Raw genomic sequence first — 26,921 nt, 5'->3', positions numbered from 1 at the left:
TTCCCTCTCTAAGGACCATCTGTCTCATGGGCAGAAGAAAAATAGGCATCTGTTCAGATCTGCAGGGTTGCCACCTGGACCTGTTCCTATAGTGCTTCAAGTGGAGGGTTGGGCTGTCTTGGGGCCAACCCAAAGCCTTAAGTAGTGGTTCTTCAGTGAGGAATTATAGAATGAAGACAAAATAATTTTGATCCAGAACCTAGTTTTGTAGAGCAAGGATTGGTGGATGACCCATCACTCTAGACCAGAGGTCAGCAAACTTTTTCCATAGAGAGCCAGATAATACGGCTTTGCAGGCCATACAGTCTCTGTCACAGCTATTCAACCTTTCCTTTGTAGCACAAAAGCAGCCATAGATAATTCGTAAAAGGGTGATCATGGCCGTGTCCCAATAAAGCTTTATTTACAAAAAGAAACGGCCAGCAAGATTTGGCCTGCAGGCCATAGTTTATGACCCTGTTCTAGACTGCAAGAATTCAGTATATATGGGGGATTTTTCCATTGAAGGATTTGGATTCATGCAGTGTAGTTGTCAAGGCTGATGTTGTGAAATCTATGCTTCTGGATTTGCAGTTTTCTTGAGGCAGTTTTGCCCTCCACTTCCACGGTGTTCACTGTTTAGTCACAGTTCTGATTATTTGGAAGTAATTTCATCATCAACACAAGATGACACCAAGAAGATTCTGTGCTGATGTTGGACTCCCAGAAGAACACCAGATGCTTTTGAATGTCAGTCTGAACACATCCACTTAAATATGCTGCTTCTAAACTGAGTGTGACCAGCTCAGTCCTGACGTCGTTGGGTATACTGAATAAAGTCAGTCATCTCGAATAGACTGTTCCTTTACTTCTAGGTTTTGCCTCCATATGGGTTGGAGTTCTTCATCAGGAAACTAATAACTTCCTTCTAAAGATGCTGTGGGTGGTACAGCTTATCACAATTACAGTGATGGATTTAGGCCCAGTAACTATGTTCCCTTCCCCGTTTTGGCTCTGAAAGGATACACTGAAGGGAAAAAGCTGCAGATGTGAGCCACCAAAATAAATGCACTTGTGACAAAACTGATGCTTCCTGTTTCTTGGTTGGGCTTAAATTCTTTACATCCAGACTGATAGCTAACTATCTAGGCAAATGAATTAGAAATTGTTTACAAGCTAGAATGTGAATACCAGTCAAATATTCCCACATTATTTTGTATCATTTCCTTTCTCTTCATTCTCCAAGGGGAGGGATGGTAATTGCGCCCATCTGAACATTCTGCTTTTCCTGCCCAATTTAAAGAGACAATGCCTTGTTAGACACGTGCAATGTTTGCTTTTTTATTTGTGATCAGGAATATGCAGTAGGGAGAGGTACTAACCTCTTTGCTAGGTGACTGAAAAACTATTTATATTTAAGCATTGGTTTTAAGACTTAATTTTCTTTGATTGGATAAGTTGAACAACTGGGCAATGACTTGTCTCACTTAAATATCTTGTTCTTGGAGATACATGGAAACCTCAAGTGCACATAGTAGGCCTTACGTGCACTTGAGCTTATTTTTACCAGGAAAATTCACTGTCAAACAACAGAGAAGAATGAATGAGAAATGAAGAAAGTAAGGAACTGTAGTGAGACAGAGGGATGAATACTGGTGTATTTTCTCCCATGTTAGTTCAGTGAACTATAAGCTTCTAGGCACCATTAATTGATGTTAATGGAATTTATATAGTAGTGTCATGAAGAATGGTACATGTGAATATATAGTTTTTTTTCCTATAGTATTTTCCTCAGAATTGGAGGGAGAGTTGTGAAAGATGAGTAATGAGTGAATAATACATAAGTATCAGTAAATACAGTAGTATTGACTTACTGTGGAAAATAGTTCACTTTTTCATTTGTGAGATTGCAGGGATTTGATGAGATCTTCCACAGCTTCTTAAGATAATGAGTGAGAAAGACAAAAAGGCAGTTGCAATGCAGAATGTTAGGGTGTTGTGGAGGAGAAGAACAGCTCCTAACTGAGACTTGAAGAGATAGATCTGTCTTTCTGGTAGAAGTAACATGCAAGCTGAGACACTGAAAGATGAGGGGAGTTAGCAGGGAGCAAGGAGAAAGCAGGGAGGTGCATGCCATGTGCAGGGCCTGGCCTGCTCAGAGATGAGAAAGAATATATGTGAGTTCAGGAACTTTCCAGTAGTTCATTTTAACTAGAGTATAGGGACAAGGGAGAGAAGAGTGGGTGAGAGGCAAGGCTTGCAGATATGAAGAGGGGTCAGATCTTGATAGGTCTTATACACCATGTCAAAAAGATGAGTTAAAAAAAAATTTTTTTTTAACCCCCGCAGGGCCAGTGGGATGCCTTGAGGAGTTTTAAGCAGAGGAGTGATTCGATTAAATTTGATCACTATGGAAAATATGGATGAAGGGTTGGGAGGAAGATAAGATTGGAAGCAAGGAGATTGGTTAGACCATTCCAGTAAAGCAAATGACAGATGATGGTATCCATTTCTAAAATCTGACTAGTCAGGGAATTAGTGGCTGTAGAATCTTTTGAAAAATTATATTCAAAATCAGAGGCTTGCAAGAAAAGGCAAGGGTAGATGTTGGGATGTAGCAGTGATACAGAAGAGTTCAACATAATTCTGAAGCATATCTCATTTGCACAGCTGGCCCAGTTTTACTTTCCCAGTCTTACCTTCCCAGTCTTAACCTTATACTTCCTTTCCTGCCCTTACATCTTAGCCAACCTTGATAGTTTGCAATTTCATGAACATGTGAGCTTCATTTTTTTTTTTTGTATTTTTCTCCCTACATTTTTCCTTTACCTTAAATGCCCTTGTCCCACTTACCAAACACCGATGAGCCTGAAAGAAAGAGTAGGACTTCAGTAAGAAAAGGGAACTTTTTCCTCTTCGCAGGCTTCACTTCAAAAGCCACCTTCCCTCATCCTCCTGCCTTGGCCTGAAATCTGTTGTAGGGTTTCATGGTAACTGGTTCTCACATCTGGCTCCACTAAGCTTTAACCTCATCGACAGCATGTGTCTTGACTTACTCAGGCCTGTGTTCGTTCTAATGTACCTAGTAGTTTCTCAGTGAAGGTCTACGCATGCTTACTGGGGTCAGTCTGGGATGGAATCTGTACCATATCACTTATTGGTTCTGTTACCTGGAGCAGTTTATTTCATCCTTTGAGCCTCAACTTCTTCCAGTGTAAAACAGATTTGTTGTGAAGGGTAAGTTAGGTCATGCATATCCTGTACTTAGCGTGGCGTTCGGTGCATGACAGCTGGCATTATTGAGTGCTGCTGCTAATAGCTACGTGGGTATTGGTTTATGAGGGGCACTTCACATAATGATTTCTTGTAACTAAGAGAGGACACCTGTACTAATGGATGTCCCAAGGTGTAATGATGAGGGTATGTCCAAATGATGGATTCTAATCATTTTCCTGTACTTCTCGAAGAACTAGCAGATACCTGAAACTTAACTAACAGGAGTCTTGTGGGAAAGAAATCTGCAACCAGCATAAACCCATCATGTTTTACTTGGGATTAAAGCATATCCAAAATATCCCCACCCAACCCCTCCCCCCCCCCCCCACCTTTTAGTCTACTAAATTATAGAACGAATCTTGTTCCCAGATCTGGAAAAATCTGATTCTGTATCACAAAGGGCCTTGATTCTTCCCTCCCATTTTGGAATGTCAAGAACACTCAGGGAACTTCTTAGAGGTGCCCTAGATAAGTAATATGCTTAAAAATGTAGTAAGTCTGATGATCAATGGGCTTATCTGAATTTGTTTCATTTGAAGAACGTCTAGCAGCTTATTTCTCACATTTATACACAGCATTGCCAATTCTTAAAGGTTTTTTAAGATTTTATTTTTCTTTATGTTTTCTTAGAAGAGTTGATTGCGTGAATTCTACAGACTTTCTTCCAGGTCTCACCTGTGTTTCGTTAGGACAGGTAGATCTTGCTGTACTTGAGTAACTAATAAATTGGCTGTTTTAGGATTCGGGTTACACAACCCTGTTTTCCTCAGTTCATCCAATAGACAGGGCAAATTCCTGGGTGTTGTGAGTCTACGGTTTGTCTCTTCCCCATCCCTCCCCATGGACTTTTTTGGGTGGCTCACGGTCTATAGATATTCCCCATATCCTGAAAGTTTGGCTTCTAACACAATTATCTTGACGCGAACGCTGTTTATGTTTTTAATCCACACAGGCAGTTTCCCATTATAATACAGCTTTCTTTCACAGTTGAGTACTACTGATCTCTTGTGTTCTTGAAAATGATTGGTGATTAAAATCACCCTTTTTGCAAGCAGCTACCCACGGCTGCCCTCCACAGAGAATAATAAACTACCATACACAGAAATATTGAGATACCACTTAGAGTATTAGAATTTTAACCGCTTCACGTAGCTGAGGCACAGAGGCCTTTTCAGCGCCAATGCTAGTTACCTCAAAATTGGTAATGGGCCTAGCTTAACTTGGTGTTCCCCTGGGGCCTGGGCTGCCTCCTGCAGTGCAGTGTGAAACTTAACTTTAATGTGTTGTGACTGATCCCTAATGCAAGTGTTAACAGTGGCTACTTGCCATGAGTAGGAAAGTGAGAGTAAGTGTTGTTTATCCAGATAAGAACTGATACCAAAATGAGACTGGAGGTGTGATTCTAATTTGCACCTCCATTTCATTTGCCCGGAGGAACTACATTTCTTTGTCATTATTTCTGAATATATATAGTGACAGGAGAAAGCTTACCAAATGCACTGCTAACAGATGTGGCAGTCACACTGTGCAGCCCCTCATTTTGTTCATTCATGCTTTCTTCAAACCGCCGTGTGCTTTGGAGAAAAGACCCATACCAGAATTGCCCGAAATCTTAGCCAAGTAGGAAATATGAGTAATAATGCCAGGGAGCATTCTGAAGCACATTCATCATCCTGTTATCTTTTCTATATTGTGATATACTGCATATTAGATTGCACTATGCAAAATATCGTTATAGAAAAGTGGGAAGTAGTGAAGAGTGTGTGTGTGATAGAAAAGACAGTAGAATATTCCTAACACTTTTAAGTGACCAGTTCCAGAGATTCCAGAAGTTTGTCCCATGGAACACTAGCCCTACAAAATGTGGCACTTTATGAGAAAGAATTCAGTGGTAAAACGTTAAAGAAGATTTAGAATACACGTCTGAATATTAAAGGCTCAGAGAAATTCTGCAGAAAAGCATCCCGGTTAACTTTTATCTCACTCTGAATTTCTTGTACTTATTCCTGTACTTCTTTGATCAGAGAAGGCTTCTTAGTCCCTACTTAATAAATTACACTTGAAAATGCCAACCTGTTCTGATTGTCAGGCTAGATAGACATTTCTTGTCACATGAATCAGCTTTTGTGGCCCTGCATTCTTGAGCAGACCAGTAGTATGTTCAGGAGTCTAAGCGAAGCACAGCAATTTTTCAGCAAGAATATTCATGACATTGCATTTATTTATTTATTTATTTATTTATTTATTTATTTATTTATTTAATTTATTTATTTTACCACTGCAATTGACTTTAAACAGCTCTATCCAAAGAAAACCAAAGTGTAAGTTCAGGGAATAAAGTATAGTTGGAATCAAGCTGTGGGACCATTGTATTTCTCACTCATGCAGTTGAGGAGAGAGGGAGACGTCTTCCTAGAAACCTGATCTTAGCAGCTGTGGGAGGCTTCACGAGTCAAATGCTGAGGAATGCTTTTACCCTGTAGTCTTACTTATTAGAAAGCCATGTTGGAGGTTTACAGGCAAATTGAGACATTCCTTCATTTCTAGCAGTTACCTGTGTATTGTCGAAATAAAGCTTTAGGAGATGTACGATCAATTAATGCCCTCCTTCCCTTTGTGACTTTTAGCAATAGCTCACAAATACGTACTTTGAGTCAAATAAAGAAGTACTGTATGAAAAGAACTGCAGTACAAACTGAACTGCATTGCCTTGTAAAAATACAGGGCTGGAAAATGTATTTCTAGTGAATCAAAAGGAGCTCCGGCTTCACCGGCCAGCACTTAATCACTTTAGAGTGTGACCCACATAATTGGTTTTCTTACTGTCACATGACAGACATAGCACCCCAACATTATATCAGAGAGCTGGAAGATAAACAGCCTGCATAGTAATGTCTAGAGCTAGGAAAGAATAATGCCTGCAGTTTTGTTCTGGTTGCTGTTTTGAAGTTTGCACCTCAAGGTACTGCTTTGTGAAGAAAATCAGATTCAAAGGGGAAGTGCCCAGATGTAAGTCACCATTAAATCAAGGATCTTTTTCAAGAGATCTTGGGGAAGCATCGCCACTGATATTCCTGTTTGCCTATATGAACAGAAAGTTGGGCAGATATAACAATAACTGCCTCGTTTTTCCAAAACTTAACCCCTTTGCAGCATGAAATTCACACTGGAAAAGTGAAAGGATTAAGCCTTTTTCAGTAGAGCAAGTACCAGGGGTCTTCTTACTTGGAAGGAAAATTGTACAGGAAGGGAACACATTTCACAGTCCAATCCCATCCATGTTCTACATTAAAGAACTAGGTGAGCAGGATGCTATCCCAGGCACACACAGGCCTGAAGATCTTTTAGGGTCTGAATTTCCCTGTGATAGAAGCAGTTCTAGCAAAGGAAGATTTCCCAGGGCCCAGTTCCCCGAGTTGCTGGCAGGTTTCAGATAACTGTATCTGGCCTCACTGGGGGACTCTCAGGTGTAGGGAGACAAACTCACCGTAACTAGTGTTGACAGGTTATTTTATCTTCAGTTAAGTTGTAGCAGGCCCTGAGATCAGATTGTTCTACTTAAATTAAAGATGTTCTTTGTGTTGCAGTTTGTGAAGCAGGAGAGGGGCTCAGAGGATGAGTTGGACCACAGCAGTTAGAAGCCCATCAGCTTCATCACTAACCAACCACAAACAAATCAGTGCATACCCGTCCTACTTTCACTTTGCTTTCTGTGCACTGTGGAAGTTTGAGATCTCCTCACAGGCCAGTGTGAGGAGTAGGAAGCAAGCACTGACTGGGTGGAACCTGCCAAAGGTAGCTGTAAGTCATAGGGAAAAAACAAGTTTTGTTAGTGAAAGATGATGTTAAGCCAATGGGTGCTCAAATTCTACTTTTCAAGGCAAAGACTCTCCTACTCTTGGGCTGTATGCACTGCTGAAGGTCCTAGGTACCTCAGTTCCCAGCACATGGCAGGTACTTAAAAGTTTGCTGAATGAATCAACTTACCTATTTGATTTCTTCATTCACTTGGTGCATTTTGCTGAATCAGATTGGCGGGGGGAGAAAATTAAAGGGTACGAGCTGGGACATCATTCTTCTGCCCTTGGACTGGACTTAGATCTTGCGATTCCCCAGCCTTCATAATCCCACTAGCCAATCTCCTATTGGTTCTGTTTCTTTGGAGACCCCTGCCTAACACAGAGGGCAGTCTGTTTTCCTCAGTCTGCTGGTTGAAATGTTAATCTCATCCAGAAACCCTCACGGACATACCCAGAATAATATTTGGCCAACTGTCCCGGGTACCCTCTGGCCCAGTCAAGTTGACACATAAAATTTAAACATCACACAGGGTCAAAGACAAGGAGAGGAGTACAAAAGAGGTTGGAGAGAATGGCACGGGCTTATGCAGGTCCTGGTAAGCAGTTTGGAGTTTATTCTGAAAGTACTTGGGGGCTATTGAAGGTGCTTATTACACAGGAAATGACTCGGCCCCATTTCCTTTCCAAGCCCATCACTCACGTTTCATGCTTGGGTGGAGACTGCTCTGAAGGTATGAGTTGTGTAAGATGAGGCAGGATGATGGGAGGTGGAGAGACACGTGGACCCACTGGAGGAATATTTGGAAGGATTGAGTTTGGGGAAGGAAAGGGATACATCGGGTGTGACCAAGCCTCTGGAGCAAGGCTCTGTGCTTTGCATTCTCTGGGGTAGGATGCTGAATATGACAGTTGTCTCATTCTCAGTCAGGTATCAGCAAACTGCAGCCCACTTCTTTTTGTATGGCCTGCAAGTTAAGAGTGCTCTTTACATTTTTATGTGGTTGAAATAAAGGTCAAACGAAGAGTACAGCTGACCCTTGACCAAGGGGGAGGTGAGGGGCGCTAACCCTACACGCAGTCAAAAATCCCCATATAACTATGTATTTTGTGACCTGTTAATAATTACATGAAATTCAAATTTCAGCGCCCGTAAGTGGTTTTATGGGAACGTTTGCATAGTGTCTGTAGATGCCTTTGCCCTAGAACGGCAGGGTTGCGTAGCTACAACAGAGACCATGGCCTGCAAAACCTAAGCTATTTATTATCTGGCCTCTTACAGAAAGTTTACCGATCCTGTGCTAGCGGTCTCTGGAAAAACATGTTGGTGTTCATTCGTCCATCTTATCTAACCCTGAGATGCATCTTGGCAGGGGCATTGTCAGAAGTGTGCATTTTTCTGTCTTTGCTGTCTGTGGACTGAAGAAAGCCAGCATTAAAGAGGCATTTTGTTCACCAGCCTTAATGCCTTGACCTATTCCAACAGCCAGTTAAGGAAGCTTCTGAAATTGAAGAGATTATAGAGGTGGTGAACAAAGATCTAGGATCAGGAACATAGCCTCCTCTGTCCTGGAAGGGACCAGCTGGCCAGTGTCCCAGGGAAAACAGACCAAAGGGCATTGGCTGCCTTGAGGATGGAGGGACCAGCTGCCAGAGGTAAAGGAGGAAAGGTGCCTGGCAGTAGCTCAGACCTAACCCTTTTCATTTTTAAATTTAAATTCTGCACAGATTGATTTTGGCATCATTCAGTTGTTCTGGCCCCTTGAGATGTGAGGTTGTGTGTTAGGCGTCCAGCTTCCGCCTCCATATAGGGCCAGAGGTCGTTTTCTTGATCAGCTCTTGCTGGGGCCGAGTTTTATACAAATAGAAGCTTCTCAACAGGTACCCTCCAGTGCCCCCTGTCAAGATAAAAGCAAAACCCACCCAGCCTGCTTTTCAGATACAAAGGCAGTGTTCCTGAGTTCCTTGGGGGTAGGTACTGCACCTGCGTGTTAAATATCCTTTCATTTGTATGAATTTGATACATTTAAAGTTTTCTTCATTTTGGGGAAAATATCTGAACATTTATGGTTGGGACACAGTTTCCTAAAACTGATGTTGTTCAAAATTTACGTTAGCAGAGTGTATTTCTATAAATGTGAGTATGACCTCATGATTTGCCATCACAGAAGCATAGAATGGCTCTTTGGTTGGAGGTGGGGTCTTGCCCTAATCCTTTTTACTAAGGCTCCAGGGGGTTGAGGGGAGTTTGCAAGGCTGCTCTCTCGTCAGTGAGGAAGCCCAGCCCGGGGCCACAGGCTCCTCCCTGAGGCCGTCGGCGGACTCCATCCACACTGCCCTTGTGCTCTCTGCACAGTCATCTGAGAGGCACTTTTCTGGGCTCCATGTCTGCAAGCTCTGCTGGTTCACTTTCAGTGACATGAGAGGGAGAGTACTGCTGTCAGAGAAATGGCACTATAGCTTTCGATGGCTGAGATCGTCTAAGTAGGACTCAGGCTTAACACTGAAGCCAGAGAAGGTGGGCTTCCCCGTACAGCTCTTGACGCTGGTCCATGCAGACGAAGGTGCTCAGGCTTGGTGAAATTTACAGCGCGGTGCCATGTAAATACTCTTCAGTAGAGAGTATTTAGTGTTCCTTTCTCATCTTTGTTTACTTCCTGTTTCTATCTTCTTGACCTGTTGTTCCATCTCACCTTTGCTTATACCTCCTGGAGAAATCTGAAACGAATACTGAACAGGAAGCATTCTTTAAAAAAGTAGAAAAATATTCTGCTGTTCCAGCATTATTTTTTCATACTATGCTAATCATTTTCAAATACGTTGTACAGATGGTAGGTTGTATTTTTGCGGAGAGTTTTTTTCAAGCCAAGTTCATAGACATGATCTTGAATTTGTAATGCTGTATTCCTAAGTGTCTTTTTTGGCTGTCAAAATAGTGCTGTCTTTAAAAAGTGCAATGTAGATACTCTGGGTAAGGCTGATTATATCTGCTTGCTTTCTTTATAAAAAAAGAAGTATTTTTCCCTTATTATAAAAGTAACATTTATTATAGAAAATTGGGAAAAGGAGAAAAGTAAACAGAGGGACAATAAATTGGTTTAAGTATGGCCCTCAAAAACGACCACCTCCTCTTTCTTATCCCCCCACCCTTTTTTTTTTCTTTTTGGCCGTACAATGAGCAACATGATAACAAATTCATTCAGTTCCATCTTAACTGTCTGTATGTGTCAGATATGCAGGGAACAAAATATCTGGCTTGGAGAATAGATTAATTTTATCGAGTTTACATGATAGAAAGACCATGGGTTTTAGGGACATAGGAATATGGATTTGAATTCAAGAATTAGAGTTAATTGTATGTTCTTGGGAAGTCACTTGTCTGCATTTTAACTGTAAATTAGGCAGATGGTTATTCTGGGAGGTGTTGCATGAAGAGCCTCAGGTACTGCTGGCTGGGGGTCCACCTAGTCCGTGTGATGGCAGAGGGCAGCAGTGGTTCTCACCTCCTGAGCGCCTGCTGCTTGCAGACCTGGCTCAGGTCTTTATAATGAACTTTCATTATAAAGGGTCACATGGGAAATATTATAGGCTTTGCGGACTAAGGGCAAAATCAAGCATATAATGCAGGTACTTACGTAACCGTTTAAAATGTCACAGTCCTATCAAAACAGGCAGTGGGCCTGTTAAGGTGTCTTCCCATACTGTTATCTTTGTGACCCCGTGAGGTCGTCACACTTCTAATAAATGGTGGAGGCCCGAGGCAGCCACCCCAGTCTGCACCACCCTCTCTCCTGCCTGGAGGTCAGCCCTTCCAGTCAGTGTAACCACCAGGACCGCATTTCCCTCATTCTGTCCCCTCAGCCCTGTCCCTTTCTCTGCCACCCGCACCCGCTTCCTTCCCCTCAACCCTGCCCTCATCCTTAAACCCGCCAAGCTCTTGTCATCCTTGGGACCTTTTCACCACAAATCTCTCTTTATGGAATGCCCTGCCCCTGGGTGCTTGTCGGGCTCCTTATCCCTCAGGTTTCAGTTCGAATGTTACCTCATTTGGAGAATCCTACTTCAAATACTCATCCTGGTGCTCCAGGCATTCTGTCACATCATCCTTTACCTTCAGATTCTTTCCTTCCTTTCCCCTACTTCTTAGCAGTCATCACATTCTGTAACTGTGTTGTCTCTGTTTCCAGGTTTATCTGCTTCTGCCCAGTAGGACGTAAGCCTTTCCTCAAGGGCAAAGTCAGGACAAAGTTCTTTCCATTGATAAATTCTCAGGGCCAGAACAGTGTCGAACATAATAGGTGCTTAGTCAATATTTGAGAAATGCCATTATTTGTCAAATAAAGGTGGCTGTCCTTATTCCTTTGTAGCTACAAGAGCCACCTATTTGGTAAGCCCAGCATCTGAGAAAAAGACCCATTGCCTCTCCTGTGGAAGGAGGTGTGAGCCTCAGGAACCAACAGCGGCCAGGATTCCTGCGTGAGATAGAACCTCATCCTCAGCGGGAGGAGGGAAATAATGTAGGGAGAGACTTGCCTGGTGAAGACATCACCTGACTCCAGTTGTTACTGGAGCGGTAGGTAGTGCTTCTCAAGTCTTGGTGTGCTTAAGAGACAGCTGGGATCTTGTGCAGGTTCTGATTTAAGAAATTTGGGCTGGGATTACAGTTCTGAATTTCTGACCTGCTTTTAGGTGCCACTGAGAGCTACTGGTCAACAGACCACATGTATAGTAACAAAGGTCAGTGTTTCTCAACCTTAGCAGTATTGACATTTTGGACCAAGTTATTCTTTGTTGTGGGGGCCTGTCATGTGCCTTGTGGAATGTCTAGCACCGTCCCTGGCCTCTCCCGACTAGATGCCATTAGCATTCTCCCAGTGTGACAACCGGAAGAGTCTTCAGACTTTGTCAGATGCCCTGGGGTTGGGGGTGGGACAGAATCATCTCCCATGAGAACCACTGGCCTAGATGCGCCTCTGCTCTTAGTTTGCCTTTCAGTGCTTCTTTAGATTCTCTGATGAGCCAGCGCAGTTCCTTTTTGCTTAAGCTAGTTTAGTTATTTTGGAACCTGTAATTGAATCCTACTACTTAGATACACATAAGTATGTACTTATTTGTGTGATTTTATTTATAGTACCTGTGTATTCCACCAAGCTCTGTAAATGTACATTCTGTGTATCTTTATTTTAATACCTAGCATGGAGTCCAGTCTTTGAGAGGTAGTTGATAAATGCCAACTGAATGAGTGAAATTCTATAAGGGATGGTGTATTCGTGCCTTTTTTCTCCCTTTCGGGCTCTATAATATTTTTTAAAAAGTGTTTTATTGAAGTATAATATATATACCTCAAAAAGTACACGTAAGTGTACAGTTTGATAAGTTTTTACATATTGAACATTTGTGTGTTACAGATCCCCAGATCAAGAGCAGAACATGCCCAGTATCCCAGAAGCTTCATCTTGTACTCCCTTCTACTCACTCTATAATCTTTAAAATATTTCTTACTTTTCAATAATGAGAGGGAATCCATGTTCACTGTTGAAAATTTTAAAAGTACAGAGAAGCAAAAGGAGAGAAACACTGTACTCTTTTAATACATAAATTTTAACTTTCTGATGTATATCCTTCCAGTCTTTTCAATGCCCGTATATGCACATAGATGTATTATTTAAACTAAAATGGGATCCCGAGATTCATCTTGTACTGTGACTGGCTTTTCTCACTTAATACCACATTGTGTCCATGTGAGGAAATGCACATCTAATCACTGTTGTAATGGCAGTGTGGAATTCCACTGAATGGATATACCACAATTTATATAACTCATCCCCTCATTTCTTGGAAAATTGGGTGTTTAAGAGGCTTCTATACTTTTCACTCTTATAAGCACTCTTTTTTTTTTTTAATTTTTATTGGAGTATAGTTGATTTACAATGTTGTGTTAGTTTCAGATGTACAGCAAAGTGAATCAGATAAACACTCTTTCAACACTCAGTGGATTTAAGATGACTTCTTTGTCATTACAATTGCAGAGTTAAATAAAATGAACCCTAATTAAACTTCTAATCCACATAAATTTGGTTGCTAGAACTGTTTTTTAAAGAACTAATTAAAAACTGTGCATGCATACATATATACATAGAAATTGAATTTAACACATGCTTTTGCTAAAATAGTCAAAATGAACAGGAAGAAAATGGTAGAGAGTAGCTGTTCCTTTCCCAACCCTCCAATCCTTCTCCTCAAAGCAAGTGCCATTATCAGTTTCTTGAGGGTACAGGAATGTCGACATTAGTGGTCAGATAGGGCCTTTTAAAATAAAGTTAGTGGGACTATTCTCTAAAACTTGAGATTTCCCAAAGACAACAAAAGGGCTTATCGGTTGACTAAATCTATACTCTAGATCAGGGGTTGGTAAACTTTTTCTTTGTAAAGGGCCAAATAGTAAATAGTTTGTAGACTTTACAAGCCATGTGATCTCTCTTGCAGCTCCTCAGCTCTTTGTAGTGCTGTTGCAGTGCTAAAACAGCCATAGGCAATACATAAGCAAAGAGGTATGACAATAAAACTTGACTTACAATAATAGCTCAAGGTGGGATGCACACATTAAAAGGTGTCCTAGGTATCAAAATTTGAATATTCACAATAAAAATGCAGTTCAGAGGATGGAATGTGGTATGAACTTTTAACTCTTCCTCACCAAAGTTCTGACGGGGACCCATATCCCATGGCTCAGAATAGTCTCCCTTTGGGCCAGTCTGGTTACCCCTTTTGTGCCCTGCTGATTGTCCTGCCCTGTTCTCGTTCCTCCCCAAGAGTCTGTTCTGGAATCAGTTGCCTTCGTTGCAGGGGCTTCTCAATCTCGTAATGGAATCAAAACTTCCTTCAGGTACAAAATCTTTTCAGTTGGTTTGAGTCCACTTTCGTCCACAGAATACCTGCCACCAATCTCTGGTAGTCTAGGCACTGCTGTCCCTGTGCTGTGGTGTGGTGGCTCTGTGGCTCTACCCATTTTCTCTTCTCATTTCCTGCCCCTGCTTTCAGCCTCCCTGCAGTAGTGGGAGGAGTTGCATGCTGCTCTGTTGGGTGGTAAGATTTCTGCCTGAGGTTCAACTAGAAACTGTTTTCTTTACGGGGTACAGATAGCCTGAAACCTCTAAATTATTACTATTAAGAGCCCTGTATCTGCCAAAGCCGAGGGGCTCACTTCTTCCTTCTTGAAAGGGCCATGTTTAATGTTACGTGACTACTCCTACAGGAGCATTTTTGGCGCTCATTTGATGAAGGATTCAGAAATCAAAGGTGATTTCCTTCTTTTTTTTTTTTTTCCTTCGGCCATGCCTCGAGGCATGCGGGATCTTAGTTCCCAGACCAGGGATTGAACCTGTGCCCCCTGTGGTGGAAGTGCAGAGTCCTAACCACTGGACAGCCAGGGAAGTCCCCAAAGGTGATTTCCTTCATTAAAGCTGTGCAGAGTTTTCCCAGTTCAGAGTTCTGTGCCTCAGCTGAGGGCTCTGCCTGATAGTCCTCACTCTGGGGTCCAAGCTAACTGAACTTTCTGGGCTGCTTCTGGGTGCTCTATTCTCTCCAGTTTACATATGTGTAATGAGTTGCCCATGAACCTTTGGGTGGCGAGTCTTGTTTCTCCTTTTTAATTAACAGTTGAAAAATCATTACCTGACTTCAAGACTTACTGTAAAGCTGCAGTAATCAAGACAGTGTAGTACTGGTGAAAGAACAAATAGATCATTGGCTCAGAATAGAGAGCCTAGAAGAAGATCCACACAAATACAGTCAACTGATCTTTGACTGTAGGAGCAAAGGCCACACAATGGAGAAAGGAGGTCTTTTCCACGAATGGAAACAGCTGGACATCCACATGTAAAAAAATGAATCTAGACACAGACCTGGCACTTTTCACAAAAATTCACTGAAAATGGATCATAGACCTAAATGTAAACTGTAAAAGTCCTAGAAGATAACCTAGTAGAAAATCTAGGTGACCTTGGGCTTAGTGATGAGTTTTTAGATACAACACCAAAAGCATGAGCCATGAAAGAAAATAATTGACAAGTTGGACTCCATTAAAATTAAAAACTTTTCTCTACAGAAGACACTGAGAGAATGAAAAGCCACGGACTGGCAGAAAATCTTTGCAAAATCACATATATCACAATGGTTGTGTATCCAAAAGATACCAAAAAACTCTCAAAACTCAACAATAAGGAAACAACCCTATTAAAAAATGGGTAAAATATCTGAACAGACACTTCAGCAAAGAAGATATACAGAAGGAAAATAAGCATGGAAAAGATGTTCCACATCATACGTCATTAGGGAATTACAAATTAAAATGAGGTGTACCACTATACACCAGTTAGAATGGCTAAAATCCTAAACACCGACAACACCAAATGCTGGTGAGAATGTGGAGCCACAGAAACTGTCATTGGCTGCCACTGGGAATGCAAAATTGTGCAGCCACTTTGGAAGACAGTTTGGCAGCTTCTTAGAAAGCTCAGTGTAGTCATACCATGTAGTGCAGCAATCACACTCCTAGTTATTTAACCGGGTGAGCTGAAACTTTATATCCACAGAAAAACCTGTACATGAATGTTTATAGCAGCTTGATTCATAATTGCCCAAATTTGGAAGCAACCAAGATGTCCTTTAGCAGGTGAATGGGTAAGCAAACGCTGGTACCTCCATACAGTGGAAATTTGTTCAGTGATCACAAGAGTTATCAAGCCACGAAAAGACTTGGAAGAACCTTGAATGCGTATTAGTAAGTGAAAGAAGCCAATCTGAAAAGGCTACATTATGATTTCAACTATATGACATTCTGGAAAAGGCAAAACTATGGAGTTCTGGAGTAAAAAGATCAGTGGTTGCCAGAGGTTCAGGGAGAGAGAGGAAAGGAGGGAAGAATCGGTGGGGACAGGGAGATTTTTAGGGCAATGAAACTGTTCTGTTTAGTACTCTACTCGTCTATACCTGATATGGTGCATTTGTCAAACCCAGAGAACTGTACAACCCAAAAAGAAAACCGAATGTAAACTATGGACCTTAGTTAATGATGTATCCATAGTGGTTCATCAGTTTTAGCAAATGTACCACATTAATGCAAGGTGTTAATAATGGAGGAACTGATATGTGTGGGGTAGGAGAAGAGGTATATGGGAACTCTCTCCACTTTCTGTGTAATTTTTCTGTAAACCTAAAACTGCTTTAAAAAATAGTCTATTAATTTAAAAAAATTAGATGCTTGCCTTTTCCACACAGTTATTTCCATACAGTTTTAACAAAGTAAGATTCTAAAAGACATTCCTGTGGGGAAAAGTGCCACGTCTTTAGTCAATAGCCAGTGTAATGGCTCTCTTTACCTGTCAGAGACCTTTTCACTTTTGGAAGGTTCTCATGAGCGTGGTTGCTTGACAGCCAGAGCTCTGGGTATTTGAGCTGTTGTTGATACTTTATATTTATTGTCTCTTCTGATGGAAATTCTCTGTGATAAGTGTATAATGGGAGCATGTAAAAAGTGATAAAACTTTTAGATTTAGGAAAGAGTCATTTACCCAACTGAATATATGCATTTTGGGAAATATTATCCTGGGTAAGTTTTAGAAGGTTGATTAAAAGTCATACATGCAGAACCTTTGACTTGTGATGTAAGAATTCCAGTAGCTTGTAAACATTATCTCCCTATTGTTGGTTCCTTTCCTTCCTTAACTATCCCATCTCCTAAAGGAAAAAAAAAAAAAACCTGTCCTAATATATGGGTGTTTTTTCCCCAAATCATGGTTTTAACTCTCTGTACCCACCATAAAAACCTTCAGTGACTTTGCATTGCTTTGAGGATGGAGTTCACTCTCCTTAGCAAAGATATTACCATCATTTAGTCAGTGGGACTAGTGTTTGAGGGTATCACAAAGAGTGCCAAGCCTATGGTTATCACTCCCCTGCCAGTATGTGAAGCCTCATCTTTTACTACTTTCCTCCATTCCATTCTCCACAGGACCCACAATCTGGCCCCTTACCACTTTTTCACATGGTTTTTCCTGTGATTGGAAAAGCTCCTGCCATACCTGTGCTTCAGAAATCAACTTGGGAATCATGGCCCATATTCCTCTAGCACCACTCTCCAATTTCCACAGAAACTTCCAGAACTCTGCATGTATTTCATTCACAGGACTTAGGAGCATGCATCCTTGGATCTTTGTCTACTTGTGTTGTTTCCTTGATTGGCAAGTTTTCTGGGTTAAGTCCTGTGTTTCCTCATTTTCTGGCATGTGTGGAGTAGCCAGTGTATTATTGTTTTTAACTGAATCAACATAGAAGTTAACAAATTAAGCAAAACTACTGTATTAAGCTAATGCTAGCTGCTTCAAGAAATAATGGCAATAGTTTATTCCTCCAGGTTCATTTGATTTTGTGGCTGTGCAAGCCTTCTTTAACACATGGCTCCAAAGGCTGGTACAGAAGGATAAGGAGTGTGGAGAGTCATCTCCTTGGGGGTCTGTGGGCCAGGCCTTGAAGCGATGCACATCACTGTACCCGAACTCAATCCTGTATTCAACCCTAACTGCCTAGAGGCTGGGAAATCTAGTCTAGCTAGACTTCCATGAGGAAGATGGATATGGTTTGTGAATAGCTAGCTAGTCTTTGCCATATGTTTATTTAGAATTGACCTACCTTCAGATCTAAATTCCCATTACTTTCCATGGAGATACTCAGCCACTTTTATGTAGAGTGTGGTGTGGCGTGAGTAGTAGGAAGGGGGAATTAAGTCCCTCTTGCAGAAAAGTGAGTTGTGTAGAGAGTTATCCCTGCATTCTCGTAGTTAAATATCATTCTTTCCTTATTTAGGATACATTGAGCTATCAATACTTTATTATTTTGCAAAGCCAGATTTTCTAGAAGACTGTGTGGAAAAAATATACCATGCCTAATCATATTCCTTGTACGCAGCACCACTACTTTCATCACTATGTGGCAGTAACTCTGTCTCGTTCAATTAAGTGTCATATAAATTACATTATTTTTTGGGGGATGAAGGAGTTCCTGTAAGTGTGGTATGCGTTTGAAGGAAATGGCGTTCTGGAATTCAACCTAGTAAGAGAATTAGAATTCAATCAGTGTGATAAATCATTGAACTTACTGTTGAAGGGCCTAAATTTAAATTAAACCTTTAAAAGCAATAACCTCTTTTCAATTTTGGTACTACTAGGAGATAATGGAGCTCTTAAGTGGAATGAATTTGATTTATAAGAACAGCAATTCTTTCTTCAGTTGCTGACGTTTTCCACAGTGTATGTTTTATTCTTTCAAAATTTAATCAATAACTAAGGTAAGTGAAATGTCTCTTTCTCACTTGTTTCCTATATAAAACATTCTCTGGTTTCTAGATTCGTGGAGCTTTTTGTTTGACATCGGGATTATAGGTATATATATAATTGTGCCAGGTGCATGTTTTAGTAATATCCGGGCCAGAGAGATGATTTTAAACAGATGCTAAAAATGTCAGGGGATAATGTTTTTTTTTTTTTTTTAAATCAATTAATTAATTTATTTTTGGCTGTGTTGGGTCTTCATTTCTGTGCGAGGGCTTTCTTCAGTTGCGGCGAGCGGGGGCCACTCTTCATCGTGGCGCGCAGGCCTCTCACTGTCGCGGCCTCTCCCGTTGCGGAGCACAGGCTCCAGACGCGCAGGCTCAGTAGTTGTGGCTCACGGGCTTAGTTGCTCCGCGGCATGTGGGATCTTCCCAGACCAGGGCTCGAACCCGTGTCCCCTGCATTGGCAGGCAGATTCTTAACCCCTGCGCCGCCAGGGAAGCCCTGGGATAATGTATTTAATGATCAACTCACATTACCCCAGGTAGCTTTCACATGATTGGGCTCCTGTCTCCTAGGTTTAGCTCACTTTAACAGTGTGCCACTCAAAGGTGCTATGTCCAGAGCTTGCAAGCCAGTGTCCTGGTCATTCCTGAACCAAGACCAAGGGACAGTCACTCACGGTGGGGATTGCCTTCAGGCACCAGCTGGTCAGCCAGAGAGTGAATCTCCTGTGTCCTGGTGTAAATCGAGACCACTTGTGTACTTTAGACTGGGGCATTGCATTCATTTCCTAGGGCTGCTGTAACAAATGACCAGAAACTTGGTGGCTTAAAGCAGCTGAAATTTGTTCTCACGATTCTAGAGGCCAGAAGTCTTAAATCAGTTCCATTGGGCTGAAATCAAGGCATTGGCAGAGCGGTACTCCTCCTTGGAAGCTCTAAGGCAGAAGCATTCCTTGCCTCTTCCAGCTTCTGGTGGCTCCTGGCATTCCTTGGCTTGTGGCTGCATCACTCTGACGTCTGTCTCTGTGGCCACAGGACTTCTCCTCACCTTTGTTTGCCATATCTGTCTCCCTCTTATGAGGACACATGAGACTGCGTTTAGGGCCCACCCAGATAATCCAGGATAATCTTCCACCTCAAGATCCTTAAATTATTCACGTTTGAAAAATCCTTTTTTGCCATATAAGCAACATTCACAGGCTCTAGAGATTAGGATGTGGATATCTTTTGGGGGACAAAGTACATTATTCAGCCTACCACAGGCATGTAAGCTGTTCTGGAAGTGACTGTTCTGGAATTGACTTACCGACTATAATGCTGAACTTTTTTTGGAAAAAAAAAATCTGAATTCTAGGTAGGCAAGAACGTATCTTTACGGTGGTGTGCTGTGTATCTCTTGTGCAAGTGAATGTTTTCCTTTCTAATGAAGGGCAGCTCCTATACCTTGCCAGAGAAAACAAAGGCAAATTTAGCACTTTTGGCTCATTTTTCATGTTTTAGTTTTAATTTCTGATCTAGGTTTTCTATAGTCTATTGGGTATGCAGATGAAAATGATGACATTGTAAATAGTTCTGTTATTAAAGCTCCCCTGAGAAGCAACTGCATTAGACTACCTTTTAAAATGATATCTAACATTTATTTTGCGATTAGAAAAGGATAGCTCATTTTAGGAAATTTATAAAACCCAGAACAGCATGAAGAAGAAAAAAAGCCTCTGTAATTTAACAACCTAGAAATGACGACTCTTGATATTTCGGCTTCTTTTATCATTGTTACATTGGTTCTTTCCCTAGAGTGTTTAGCAGTTGTTATACCATTTGTCCACGCTGGGTTGAAACACCATGATTATTGTTGGTAGGATTTTCTGAAATGCTGGAGAACTGAAGAAGCAGTGCTGTTGTTCAGCTTAGACTCTGCTTTCTTCCCACAGTTGAAGAGTTGGCCTTACTGACCCTGAGTTTGAGTTGGTACAGAGATATCCGGATTTTGCAAGCATATCCTTAAATGGAAGGCCATCAGTTGTTAGGGTAAGTTCTTCCTGAATGCATCTTTAAGCCATTTTTCTAGCATGTTTTAGTAGAACCCCAATCCTGAGAGATGCTCTGAGGGGGAAACAAATGTTGTTCAGGAACAAGTAAGTTTGGGAAACCGTGCATGCACGTGTGTGTTTTAATAGTCATGATGCATATTAACATTTTAAAAAGCCAAAGACCTTTTAGAATAAAGGAACCTGTTTAACCTAGAGTTTCCCTCCAGCCTGTTATAAAGAACTATGTGGAGCATTATTTGTGAAACACAGTATTAATGAATTTAGATAAGGGATATCCGAATGTTTTGGTGTGATATGATTTTGGTTGGTCAAAAAAATGTGTGTGTGTGTATATGTGTGTGTATACGTGTGTGTATCTATATCTCTATGTAAGTAGTGTTGTCATCCTTGCCAAAATCAGAGTTTTTAAAAAGTGGCTTATTTGATTCTAGTGTTATAAAACCTTTTTTTTTTTAAAAAAAAACGAAAGATATCTTAAATTATAATACATTAGATGGCTTTTCTCTACCCTTTGGGGAGTTAGGAATTAAAATCTAGGAATAGTACCAAGCAAAGTGAAAGTTCAAGGGAAGAGTGAAAGAAATGTGTATGTTTTAAAAAAATATAGTGTGAGAGCTTCCCAACCTCTCCCACCAAGTGTCATTTTGGCCTGAAGCTGAATTAGTTCTCATCTGATTAAATCAAAACTAAATTCTGCTATTTCCTAACTGCTGTGAAGTGCAGATTTTTAAAATGTGTCAAAAAAGCAAGAATTTAATCCTGGTAGGAAACAACTCTCTTAAAAGAGAATAATTAGCATTTCATTTATATCATCATTTTACAACTTTTCAACATACAAAATTATTCATCGTGTTTATGTAACATGTAATTATTAAGTGCCTGGTCAGAACACCAGCTTTAATTTTGAAATTCAGGTTACTAAATTTAGATCTTTGAAGGCTTGAGAAGTCTTGGGCGGGGGGGGGTCGGTGGATGGAAAACCACACTAACTTTTAGTGTCCATGTCTGTCAAATGAAAATGGTGATCTCAGAACCGTAATTAAACTTCTGATTTTTATACTTATGGGATCAAGAAGGGGCTCAGGGTAATGTAAGAAAGTGGCTAATCTGGAAATTGTGTACTTGAATTTAGGAAGCAACCACAGATGTATACTTCTACGCATACCCTCTCTACGCAAACACACTCTCAAGTATTTGGAGAATGAAACCCTCATTTCCCCGGTCGATTCAAAATTAAAAGGCCTGTAAAGGAAGAGAAGAGGAAATTGTAATTGGATACCCTTTGCCACCAGATGATGTTATGTTTTCTCACTTATCTTCACCACGGTCCTGTACAGCAGTGGCTCTGAGAGGACCCCAGGACTTCAGCATCACCTGGCATAATGGTTAATTTTAGTGTCAACTTGGCTAGACTGTGGTACCAGTCATTTGACCAAACACCAGTCTAGATGTTGCTGTGAAGGTATTTAAATCAGTAGACTTTGAGTAAAGCAGGTTACCCTCCATAACCTGGGTGGGCCTCATCCACTCAGTTGAAGACCTAAAGAGAAAAGATTGAGGCTCAACCGTTGTCAACATGTGACTTCCAAGATTGCCATGTAAGGGAGAGAACGTGGAGGTTTCGAATGGGCGGGCTGGGAAGTGGTGTCATCGATTCCATCTCCATTCTGTTGTCTGGAACTCAGTCATGTGGCCGTGCTTCACTACAAGGGAGGCTGGGAATAGGGTCTGACCGTGTGTCCGGGAACAAGCAGAAATTAGTTTGGTGATCAGCTGTCAGTCTCTGCCACCTGAGCTCTAATTGCTCTGATGTTAGTAGGTTTGTGCTTCTGCTAATGTTGAATTTACGTTCTTTCCTAATAACCAGAGCAAGGAGGGTGTGAGGAGTAGGAATAGACTCAGTCACTACTGGCCTGGGGGGCCAGATAGAACCACAGAAAAAATAACTCAAATTGTACTGGCTCTTGCCCACAGCTTCAGCAGGGATCTTCCACCACCTCTAGGTTTTCATCTAGTTATATCTAATAGGTCAGTCTGTTAGCAATACTTTTTTGTCTCCCATTTCATGTGCACCCCCAGCCCTTATCCATAGTTTAAACTCACTACCTGTTAGTCACCTGAGGGCACCCTAGTGCTGCTGCTGTGCCACGAACACTGACTTGGGCTCCGTAAATCCTCGTCCCCTGAGAGGCTGGAGTGGTACTGTATTCAGGGCAGAAAGAAGGAGAATTCCTGTTGTCTTAGTTATCTGTTGCTGTGAAACAAACAATTCCAATTCATTTTTTTCCAGAAGTCTTTGGGTGGATTGGGCTCAACTGGCCAGTTATTCTGCTCCATGTGCTGTTTGCTGGGTCTGCTCAGGTAGTTGCTTTCAGCTGGGAACTCGGCTGGAACTGGTAAATCTGAGATGGGCACCCACTCTCCGGGGCCGTGTCCACATGGCTCTCATCCTTCAGGAGTTTCTCCTGGACTTCCTGACAGCTCAGTGGCTAGGCTCGGTGAAGGGGGAAACTGCCAGGTCTCTTATGGTCTTGGAAGTCTTAGAACTTCACTTCGGCTGCATTTTATTGGTCGAAGCAAGTCACAGAAACAGCCCAGATTCTAAGAGAAAGGAAATAGGTCTCGTGTGTTCGGGGACGGGAGGAATTGTCAGTGCTCATATTTGGAGGTTATCACCATGCCTTGTCACCCCGTCCACTTTGTTACCTGTTTCCTCAAGGGTGTGCTACCTGTATTTTGGTATATCAGAGTCACCCATGAAATTAATTCCTTCATTCCACCCACCAGGATAATTTTTCTTCAGAGGGTTCAGGCTACTAACATCATCACTGTAACCCTGGGCAGAGAGGCCCTGATTCTGGGAATGTGTGAGGTGTACACAGGAAATAATGAATGAGGTAGTTTGATTGGTGATGAGGGTTTGTAGTGAGGAGGGTAATGAGTTTGAAGAATTAAGTGGTGGCCTGAGTTCAAGACTAAAGGCTCAGGGAGCCTTGAACTAGTGGTGGTAACTCACAAAGCAGTGTTTAAGGAAGATGAACCTCACAACAGTGTTATTATAAAGAGGATTGAAGGCTAGTGTCACTGACCGTGGCCACCATATGTGGGCATGAAATGAGCAAGGCTTGGACCAGAGGCAGAATAGTGGGGACTAAAAGAAACAGTCATGGAAGACAGAAATAATCAATGTGACTCAAGAGGCAGTGGGGAGGCAGAAAGGAAGAAATGGAAGGCTGGGTGCAGTCAACTCTGCCACAAATAACAGTTTTAAAATACTGTTAACAGGGAGGTTTGTACTAAACATGGAACTCTAGAATTAATCAGAGATAGGTAACTGAGAGGCTCTTATATTTAAATCTCAGTTTGGTCTTGTTTGAGTGGTAGTAAAAATTCATCCATCAGTCAGCCTAGAGTTTATTATGCTCTGGCAACAAATAGCTCCAAAATCTCAGTGGCTTATGACAACTCAAGACTTAACTTCTTCTCACTCCTATTATGACTATTGCAAGTCAACTCAAGTCTGCCTCACATCTTCTCTATTTTGTGATCAAGCAGAAGCAGCAGCCCTATCTAGAACAATCCTGTCTCAGGGTGGAAGGAAACTAAATTAAAGTACATGATAGCTCTCAGAGTTTCTGCTTGGAGTCACACATGTCCCTTCCATGTTTTATTTTATCTTTATTGTATTAGCCAAAGCAGATCACATAGTTAAGCCAGGTGTCTGTGGGGACAAGAATTATATTCCTCTCACAAGAAGAGTCACCAGGAAAGAGCTGCATTGGGGCAGCAAATATATATGAATAAATAATGGTCAGCTATGGTTACATTTATCCCTATTTTTAATTACACAAACAATGAAAATCATCATAGACAACACAGAGAAGCACATGGCAAACATTTCCAGTCACCCCAAGTTTCTCTCACTAGAAATAACTGCTGTTGTTAGAATCTTGATATAAATATCTTCAGATATTTTTCCCTGGGAAATTTTTATAATGGTGTCAGATGGTCTATACTATCCTGTCACTTAGGCACTGACTTCAAGGTACACAATGGCCATGCACCCATGCAAGTAAACACACATCTCTCTCCTAACTCATAATGACTCTCTGGTATTCCTCTGTACAAATAGACCGTAATTTACTTAATTGTTGAACACAGATATTTTTCCAATTTCACTATATAATAAAGTACTGTTTATAAGTCTCTTATATGTATATTTGCACATTTATCAGACTATTTCTCTTGGATAATTTCCTAGCAGTGAAATAATTAAAGAAATTTCTTTATAAAATCTTTCTTGATACGTCATTGACAAGTTTTATAGCTTAGTTTTTAAGGCCCACTCTTTTCCCTCTCCTAAAATGGAGTAGTGTTAACCATAGCAATAGGAAAAAAATAATCAGTACTCAGGGAAGGGGCTAATTTGTCTTTGTCTTCATTTCAGCTCAGAAAGTTAGATTTTGTGCCAAGGTACATAAAATACCTGTTCGGAATCTCTCCTGGGTTCGGGGGTCAGTGCTTCTGGCGATGACCTCAGCATCCCTGGTTATCCTGTTTGACAAACTGGCTCCCCTGTCATCTGCTGGAAAGGCTTTGTCAGTCACCGTCGGTCATGTAAGTTGCTCTGTCTAGGAAGACTCAGTGACTGATGAGTGTCCTATCAGCCTGTAATTTGGAAAGCGGTCAGTCGTAAACAAGGCAGTTTATGTAAAGATCATTAATTTTAAAAAAACCAATTCGTTATGGTAGATTTATTTGGGTATCTGATTCATTTCTCAAAACCAATTTAAGGCATGGTGCAAGCTACCTGTCGTCTGGATTTTCTTGAAGACAGGAAGAAAATTAGTGCATGATGAAATGATTAATTTAGTGCCTTTCACTTTAGACCACCTTCTAGGGAGGGTCTGCTGTTTCGGAAACAAAGCTTGAAATCTGGATTCTCAAACTGGCGGTTGAATTAAAAGATGGTCAGAGATGGTCCTAGTGTAACTTCAGAGGCATCCATGTGAGGCAGGTGAAGCGCTCAAGGGGTGAAGGGCGGGACATGGTTCTTGGGAAAGTGGAGACGAGCAGCAGGAAAACATCCTTTCATTACAAAGCTGCCGAGATCGGGCTGGGGAACCCTGAAGCTAGACTTAAACAACTCTGCGGTGGTGCTAACTGAAGTACCAGGTTGCTTATTCTGTGTGGCAGAAAATAAATTGACATTCACGTTGTAAAATGCAGAGTCCCACGTGGTAACTGGAGCGAGAGCCATTATACGACATTCTTCTCTTGTTTGTTGTTTTTCTTAAAGAAGGCGGGTAGCAGTTAAGACTGCTTTGGAGAAAGACAGCATAGGGCTTGAGTTCTAGCTGTGCCGCTTTCTAGCTATATGACCTAGGCTTGTACCTGTTCCTTTCCCTGGGCCTAAGCATTCTTATTTATGAAATGAGCCAGAGTAGCAATATCTACCTTATCGGATATTTGTAAGAGTACAATGCATAAAACACATAGTAGGATCCCTGCCTAGCACATAGAAAGAGGTCAGTAAACGCTGGCTATTTTTCAATATGATATATAGTATAATTACAATTATTTTCTTAAAGCAATAGCATACTTGATGGGTTTGAGTCATACAATCAAGGGCAGTACCACAGCCCCTCATAATCATGCATATGAAGATGACTTGAAATATAACCTTACATGGTTCTTTCTAGTCTTCTCGGTTTTTGTGCCGTAATAAAGTAAACTGCAGTATTTCAGTGACTTAGTACAATAAAGTTCATTTCTTAATGTATCTGTTAAATGGGATGTTGCTGGACAGAGGGTAACTTTCCTTCACATAGTGATTGAGATCCCAAGCTTCTTCCGTTCTGTGGCTCCACCAGCCCATAAGCCTCAAATTTAATCGGTGCCAGCAGAGAAGGGAGAAGCATAAAGGGACATCGTGAGAGGGTTTTCCATGGTTCTGGCCTAGAAGTGGTGCAGATCACTTCTGCTCACATTCCGTGCTCTAGAACTAATTCACGGCTTCACATTTACTGCAAGTAGTGGGACTGAGAAATAGAACCTCTGGGTGGCCAGCCACTTCCCAGCTCTACACCACAGAGAGGGGGCATGAGTTCTGGAGAATAGCTAGCCAACTCTGTAAGCTATGCTGTGGTTCCAAAGCATGGTCAAGTGAAGGTTTAGATGTTTTGTCTGTCCCTAATATTTTAAAGGAAGAAGTGATGAGATTTTGGTGACAGAGGAGATTAAAGGAGAAGGGAAGAAGGATTTGAGAGTTTGAAGTAGTGGATCTAACTAGGCTGGTGATCGTGACATTATAGGAAGTAGGGTTTGGGGCAGGTCAACACCTTTGTGGGAAAAAGACCAATGAAGGGTGTTTGAGGCAACTGTGAGCTGTACCATGGAAATCTTCCTTAGGCGCTTGGAAAAACAGGCCTAGTGCTTCAGTGTGGCCATCTTTCGTAAATGAGGGCACATTTGCCTGTATCCATC

This window comes from Eschrichtius robustus, chromosome 10 (assembly GCF_028021215.1).
Source record: "Eschrichtius robustus isolate mEscRob2 chromosome 10, mEscRob2.pri, whole genome shotgun sequence".
NCBI lineage: Eukaryota > Metazoa > Chordata > Mammalia > Artiodactyla > Eschrichtiidae > Eschrichtius > Eschrichtius robustus.
Note: the sequence above shows the minus strand (reverse complement) of the source record.